This window comes from Procambarus clarkii, chromosome 52 (genome assembly GCF_040958095.1).
Source record: "Procambarus clarkii isolate CNS0578487 chromosome 52, FALCON_Pclarkii_2.0, whole genome shotgun sequence".
Classification (NCBI taxonomy): domain Eukaryota; kingdom Metazoa; phylum Arthropoda; class Malacostraca; order Decapoda; family Cambaridae; genus Procambarus; species Procambarus clarkii.
This window is the reverse complement of record NC_091201.1, coordinates 20303473-20310395: the sequence shown is the minus strand read 5'-3', so window position 1 is coordinate 20310395 and position 6923 is coordinate 20303473.

The following is a 6923-nucleotide window of genomic DNA, read 5'->3' as shown; positions in this document are numbered from 1 at the left end:
CCATACTGTCCCCCGAGCTCAAAGCGGCAGCTAAAAGCCTTCGTGAGAACAAGGAGATAGTTGTCAGGAGAGGTGACAAGTCGCCAATATATGTCATTCTTAAAAAAGACGAATATCTGGCGAAAATAAACCTCATACTCTCTGACCAAACTAAATTCCAAAGGGTAACGAAGGACACTACAGCCGAATTGAAAGCAAAGGTCAACAAACTGATTGAAACTGTGAACGCCAAGAAATCCGGACTCCACCTGCCAAAGATTATTGGGGAATATAAACCTGGATATGCGTATGGAAATGTCAAGACACACAAGCCTGGAAACCACTTCGGCCAATCATTAGCCAGATACCCACACCCACGTACAGACTGGCGAAGCGACTCAACAGCCTGCTGACTCCTTATGTCCCTTGCGACTTCAGCCTGAAGTCTCCAAAAGAATTTGTTGACTTACTGCGGGGCACACGGGCCACAGGGATAAGAGCCTCGTTGGACGTAGAATCACTGTTCACCAACGTACCTGTGGACGAGACCAATTGGGATGATAGCCGACAGAGTGTATCGTGATCCAGCCTGTACTCCTCTTGACATACCAGAGAATATTCTAAGGAAACTACTCCAAGCTTGTACTAAAGAGGCACCCTTCTGAGCCCGGATGGGCACATGTATAAGCAAGTGGATGGGGTCGCCATGGGTTCTCCCCTAGGTGTCCTGTTTGCAAACTTCTACATGGGTACCATCGAGCAGAAAGTCTTAGTCGACATGAACTTGAAACCGGCCATATACTGCAGGTATGTTGACGACATTTTTTACACAGGTACCTGATGTCAGACATCTGCAGGAGCTGAAGGCGGCCGCTTGAGCAGAGTTCCGTGCTGCGTTTCACTTATGAGATGGAAAAGGATGGGAAGCTGCCCTTTCTTGATGTAACAGTCATGGAAAAGAGCGGAGGTTTCCACACTGCAGTCTACACTAAGGAAACGAACATAGGAATGTGCCCTAAATGCCAACAGCGACTGCCCAGACAGGTACAAGAGGAGTGTTGTTAATGCATATGTCGACCGTGCTCTCAGCCACAGCTCAGAATGGAAGCAAGTCGACGAAGAAACTCTGTAGGGTAAGGCAGGTCCTAGTCAACAACGGCTTCTCCAATGGGTTTCGTCGAAGACATCATAAGAAGGAAAGTGAAACGCCATGCAACCTCTGAAGAGACAACTAACACAACACCTATACCCCCTATTAGACTATTTTACAGGAACTTCTTTTCACAGCTCATAAAACGGAGGAAAGGGTCCTGAAAGATATTGTTAATAGAAACGTTAGCCCTACAGACAAAAATCAGAGGAAACAACTGACGATTTACTATAAAACCAGAAAAACGGCCAGCCTACTCATGAGAAACACTCCAGACACAAGCAGAGCGCTTTAAAAGAGACCAACGTCGTCTATGCCTTCAAATGCCCACTTGGGGATTGTAAGCTCCAAAAGAAACAGTATATAGGCAAGACAACAACATCTCTTTCTAGGCGTTTAACGATGCATAAGCAACAGGGCTCCATTAAGGAACATATAATCTCTTCCCACAACCAAACCATCGCCAGAGAAATCCTAGTAAACAACACAGAAATCATCGATAGATACAGCGATAGCAGACGGCTTGACGTTTGCGAGGCACTACACATTAAAAAGTCAACACCAGCAATCAACAGCCAATTAATGCACAACTATATTCTACCCACCTCAAGACTCCGCTCCAATATAGAAGCATCAAGAAATATGGACCAATAGGCTTCTACAATCACTTCTATTCAATACCCATTGTTTCGTGTTCTGTCTTGTGTTGATGAAATTAATACCCTATTAAATACCACCTCACCCCATCCACCTCACTCAATGTAGATATAAACAAATCGGAGATGTGTAAGTTCTATTCAGTTGTGTATGTGTAACTAAGTCTTTGAAACTGTAATAAGTTTTACGAAACGCGCTCAAGTGTCGCGTCAGACTAGAAATAAAAATGAATTTTGGAGAATTGATTTTTGAATTACCACCAACAGTGAAAAGAAATGTACGAAAGATTGAGAAAATTCGTGTTAGAATTATTAATCTTACTTTTTCGGTCATATTTAATAATATATGCAAACAAGCCTGAATGGTCCCCAGGACTATATGCGACTGAAAACTTATATTTAACTGAAGACATTTAATAATATATGTCTACAGGAAAGACTGCTACCAAAATATACTAATATATATATATATACACACACACACACACACCAGCACCATAAATTATATAAAGAACAGATAGGCTATTTCTACACCTATGTACAAGCCTTTCGCTCAGGATATCAACGTACGTGCAGAGTTCATCAATCCCCAGTATTTCTTCACTGTCCAGTAGCATATCCAACCTTACTGGGAAGAACACCAGCGAGTTCACCTGTACGTGGTCCCAGCCCACTGACAGTGTCATGAGGTGCCTGTACCCCCACGACCGCTTTCCAGCTACTCGCTGGCAGAGTCCCTCAGCCACACGCTGAGTGGGGTCACAATCCGGGAGTAGCGACCCCCTGGCAGCAGTCTCTAGCGACCTGCTAGCAGCACTACTCAACAGGCACCTCCCTGTCGTCAGTCTCTCCCCTAAGCCAGTCCCAAAGGTACGCCGATCTTTTCAACACTTAAGCACTGGCAGCTACCACACTGCTTCATCAACGGTGGCTTACTTGGTCGTTTCCAGGATCATGTAGGGAGACTGTGGACTGCCCAAGATGAAAAGCCGCCTCCAGTACCGCTGCCCCCAGACGTCACCTCTGTTGACACAAAAACGTCATCAACGACCTAGCCGATACTGGTAAACTAGGATATACCACTAACCCACTGGGGAGTTTGACATTGTGCTCTGTAGCACACACTAGGTGGCGTGGTCTTGATGCGTCACCTCACCAGAGGTCACTCACAACAACCCCTCTGGCTGACCAAGGCAGGAATCTTCAGCCATTTGCAAGTACTAGATAACTACCACCAGATGGCATGGTCCGTATTACGTACTATTCCCGGTTCGGGTGCGGACTTTTAGATGGCGCTGGAACTGCCACTCTACCCCCCCTGACAAGAGTGTAAGAGTCCATAACATCTTACTTAGGTTTATGTGGTTGTGATTAGCAGCTATGGTACTTGCTTAGGCTATGTTAGATATCCTACCTCCTACGTGAGGTAGGATAGCTACTATCCTACCTCAAGTAGAGGTTAGTTTACTTACCTAACAGTAAATAGCTAATATTTGAGTAGTACTTTGGTGTCTCTACAGGATTTTCCTAGGCTTAGCTCATCATTATCAGCGTTGGAATGGGTAGTGACACTTCAGTAACACTCAGAAGGTACACAGTAATATAATATGTAACACAATTGTGTAAAATAATGATAAGTCCTTCCCCTGACTTGGGTTTGCACAATAATAAATGTTGACAAGGCTGTATTACCTAGTACAATACTGGTTATTAGTAATCCTACCTATCTAGATTGGCTAGTAATAATGAGTTAGGCTATAGTTGTACACTACTAAGTACAATTCCAGTCTAAGAATTCTATTCTATATGGGTCGGTATATACTATAATACTACTGATGTGCAAATTCAGGATAATGCTATGTTTTTGGATTTTTATAATTTTAATTTATATAGAGTATATACAAGTGATTATATGACAAGTATCCTACTACTACGAATGATTATATGTGTGGCAGGTATTCTACTACCGTAATTCTATACGAGTGGGCAGGTATACTGCCGTGAATTCTATGCTTATATCCTAGTACCTGATAATACTACTTAATTAAAGAGTATAATGGTATCATGGATGATAAATGATTAATGAATTGTAGATAGCCTAGCTTCTGGCTATATTCTACTAATTCTACTGATTATACTAGTTATGAAATATTATGTGAATTTACACTAGTTCTTAGTTATAATCTAGTTGACTAGACTATCTAGTTCCAAGGACCAGAAACTATGTGTGGGGAAACCTGGTTCTAGCTTAATACTGATGAATGTATAATTCTATGAATGCAAAATAATATGTAATTCTAAGATAGCTCGAAGGACCAGAATTCTATTCTAAATGAGAGATACCAGTGGCTTATGAATCTCTATGATTAAATGTAATAAATTCTAATATTCTATTCTGCAGTGACAGTAAATTCTATACATTCTAGAACCAGCTTCCCATGACACATTTTTGGGGGGTATTCTATGAGGCTAGTGTACGTGATGCAAATATAATAAGTTTATACATGATAATGATGATAATATGCACACACAATTATATGGACTAGTAAATTGTAATGCAAAAATATTACTGCACGATAAAGATTAAACACTATGTAATCAATATGTAATATAGTATATATGTATGATTCACACACTGAGAGAGAACTATCTACAATAAGAACTAATTAAATCTCAGCTGTGACAGAGGAATGTAGTTGAGATCCAATCTCTACAACAGTCTGGAATCAGCCCTGAGATAATGATCCTTAAAACACATGATCGTGGTGGACGCTGCGGTTTCGCCTATGCTGGTACTCCAGCTGAAATGCAAATATTATGTAAATTCCGCTCCAAACCCTAGAATTATTCATTAATAGTAAATTCTAATGGATCTGGGGACCATCAGTACACTTACGTAGGATTAGGTGTCGCCAAACATCGTAACGAACAGGGAGGTAACCTAATTATATTTTAACGGCCTCTTAAAAACAATTAGGATACTATTCTTCCCTGCCGAACGTTGTGTCCATAAAATTGAAGTTGCAGATCAGTCTGGAGTCTGTAGATGGCCAGCTGCTCCTAAATTAAGACTAATCTTGATAGGCAGACTTCAGAACCCCTATGTAATTGGCGGTTGTCGCGTGTCTCTCTCGACAGTATGGCGTCTTCTCTCCCTTTCTGCCCGAAAGTCGCGCATGCGTATAGCTCCCAGTAGGGGTTTCCGAGCATAAATTGTATGGAAGGAAATGTTTTGTGACGAATATTTACGTCACAATAAAGGTATTATGTGGCGACACCTCTTTTCTTGTGATGTAGTCAATTAATTTAGACGATATTAAATGAACAAGAAAAGATCTGGAGTGGAGATACAATTTATCATTATATTCACTGACACAGCAAATCGTGGCTGCATAAACACATTAGGCAGCAACATGTCTGCATGAACACACTCAGCAGCAACATGTCTGCATGAACACACTCAGCAGCAACATGTCTGTATGAACACACTCAGCAGCAGCAACATGTCTGCATGAACACACTCAGCAGCAACATGTCTGCATGAACACACTCAACAGCAACAACATGTCTGCATGAACACACTCAGCAGCAACATGTCTGCATGGACACACTCAGCAGCAACAACATGTCTGTATGAACACACTCAGCAACAACATGTCTGTATGAACACACTCAGCAGCAGCAACAACATGTCTGCATGAACACACTCAGCAGCAGCAACATGTCTGTATGAACACACTCAGCAGCAGCAACATGCCCGTATGAAACACACTCAGCAACAACATGTCTGTATGAACACACTCAGCAGCAACATGCCCGTATGAACACACTCAGCAGCAACATGTCTGTATGAACACACTCAGCAGCAGCAACATGCCCGTATGAACACACTCAGCAACAACATGTCTGCATGAACACACTCAGCAGCAGCAACATGCCTGTATGAACACACTCAGCAGCAACATGTCTGCATGAATACACTCAGCAGCAACATGCCCGTATGAACAGACTCAGCAGCAACATGTCTGCATGAACACACTCACCAGCAGCAACATGCCTGTATGAACGCACTCAATACCCGCAATATCCGAGGCACTGTCTCGCCACAAGAGTCACTAGCACTCGAGATTGACTCAGCTGTCACTGAAGTTCACAGGCACGTGTTTACACTTAAATATAAGTGTCTTCGTCGCATTTCAGTTAAGCGACATCAGCCCTGAGGAACACTTAAGAGCACTTGTAAAATGCGTTTCGTTTCGACTTTGTCTCAAAGATCCTGGTCGCCGGCACCTCATCTTTACGAGTTTTCCGATTGACAGAATCTTTTTCTCGAGAGAGCCGGAGACAATATCAATTACGGCCACAGGGAAGGCGATAGAGAAGGAGGGAGGAAGAGAGCTGGAGATGGAGGAATGGGGAAAGAGGAAGGGACGAAGAGAGATTAAAAACAGATGCAGCGAAGATAAAAGATATAGAGAAAAAAAGAAACATTGATTATCAATAAAAACTTTATATTTTTAAAGATGTAATTTTACAGGAGTTTATATTTTTCAGATCCTTTAAAATAGGAGGCCGTCCTGGCCAGGCTGATAGAGCGACAGCCTTCTACTTCCAGCCTCGAGTTTAAATCGCCCATGATTTTAGTGATTTGCATGTTGCAACCCCACGATATCATGAACTGCAGTTATATATATTTACTCAACCAACCCCACGATATCATGAACTGCAGTTATATATATTTACTCAACCAACCCCACGATATCATGAACTGCAGTTATATATATTTACTCAACCAACCCCACGATATCATGAACTGCAGTTATATATATTTACTCAACCAATTAATGAGACATTATCAAAAGGAGGCAAGAATACCGGAAGACTTGGGAGGCACTGTCTCAACACTGTCTCAACACTGTCTCAACACTGTCTCAACACTGTCTCAACACTGTCTCAACACTGTCTCAACACTGTCTCAACACTGTCTCAACACTGTCTCAACACTGTCTCAACACTGTCTCAACACTGTCTCAATACTGTCTCAACACTGTCTCAACACTGTCTCAACACTGTCTCAACACTGTCTCAACACTGTCTCAACACTGTCTCAACACTGTCTCAACACTGTCTCAACACTG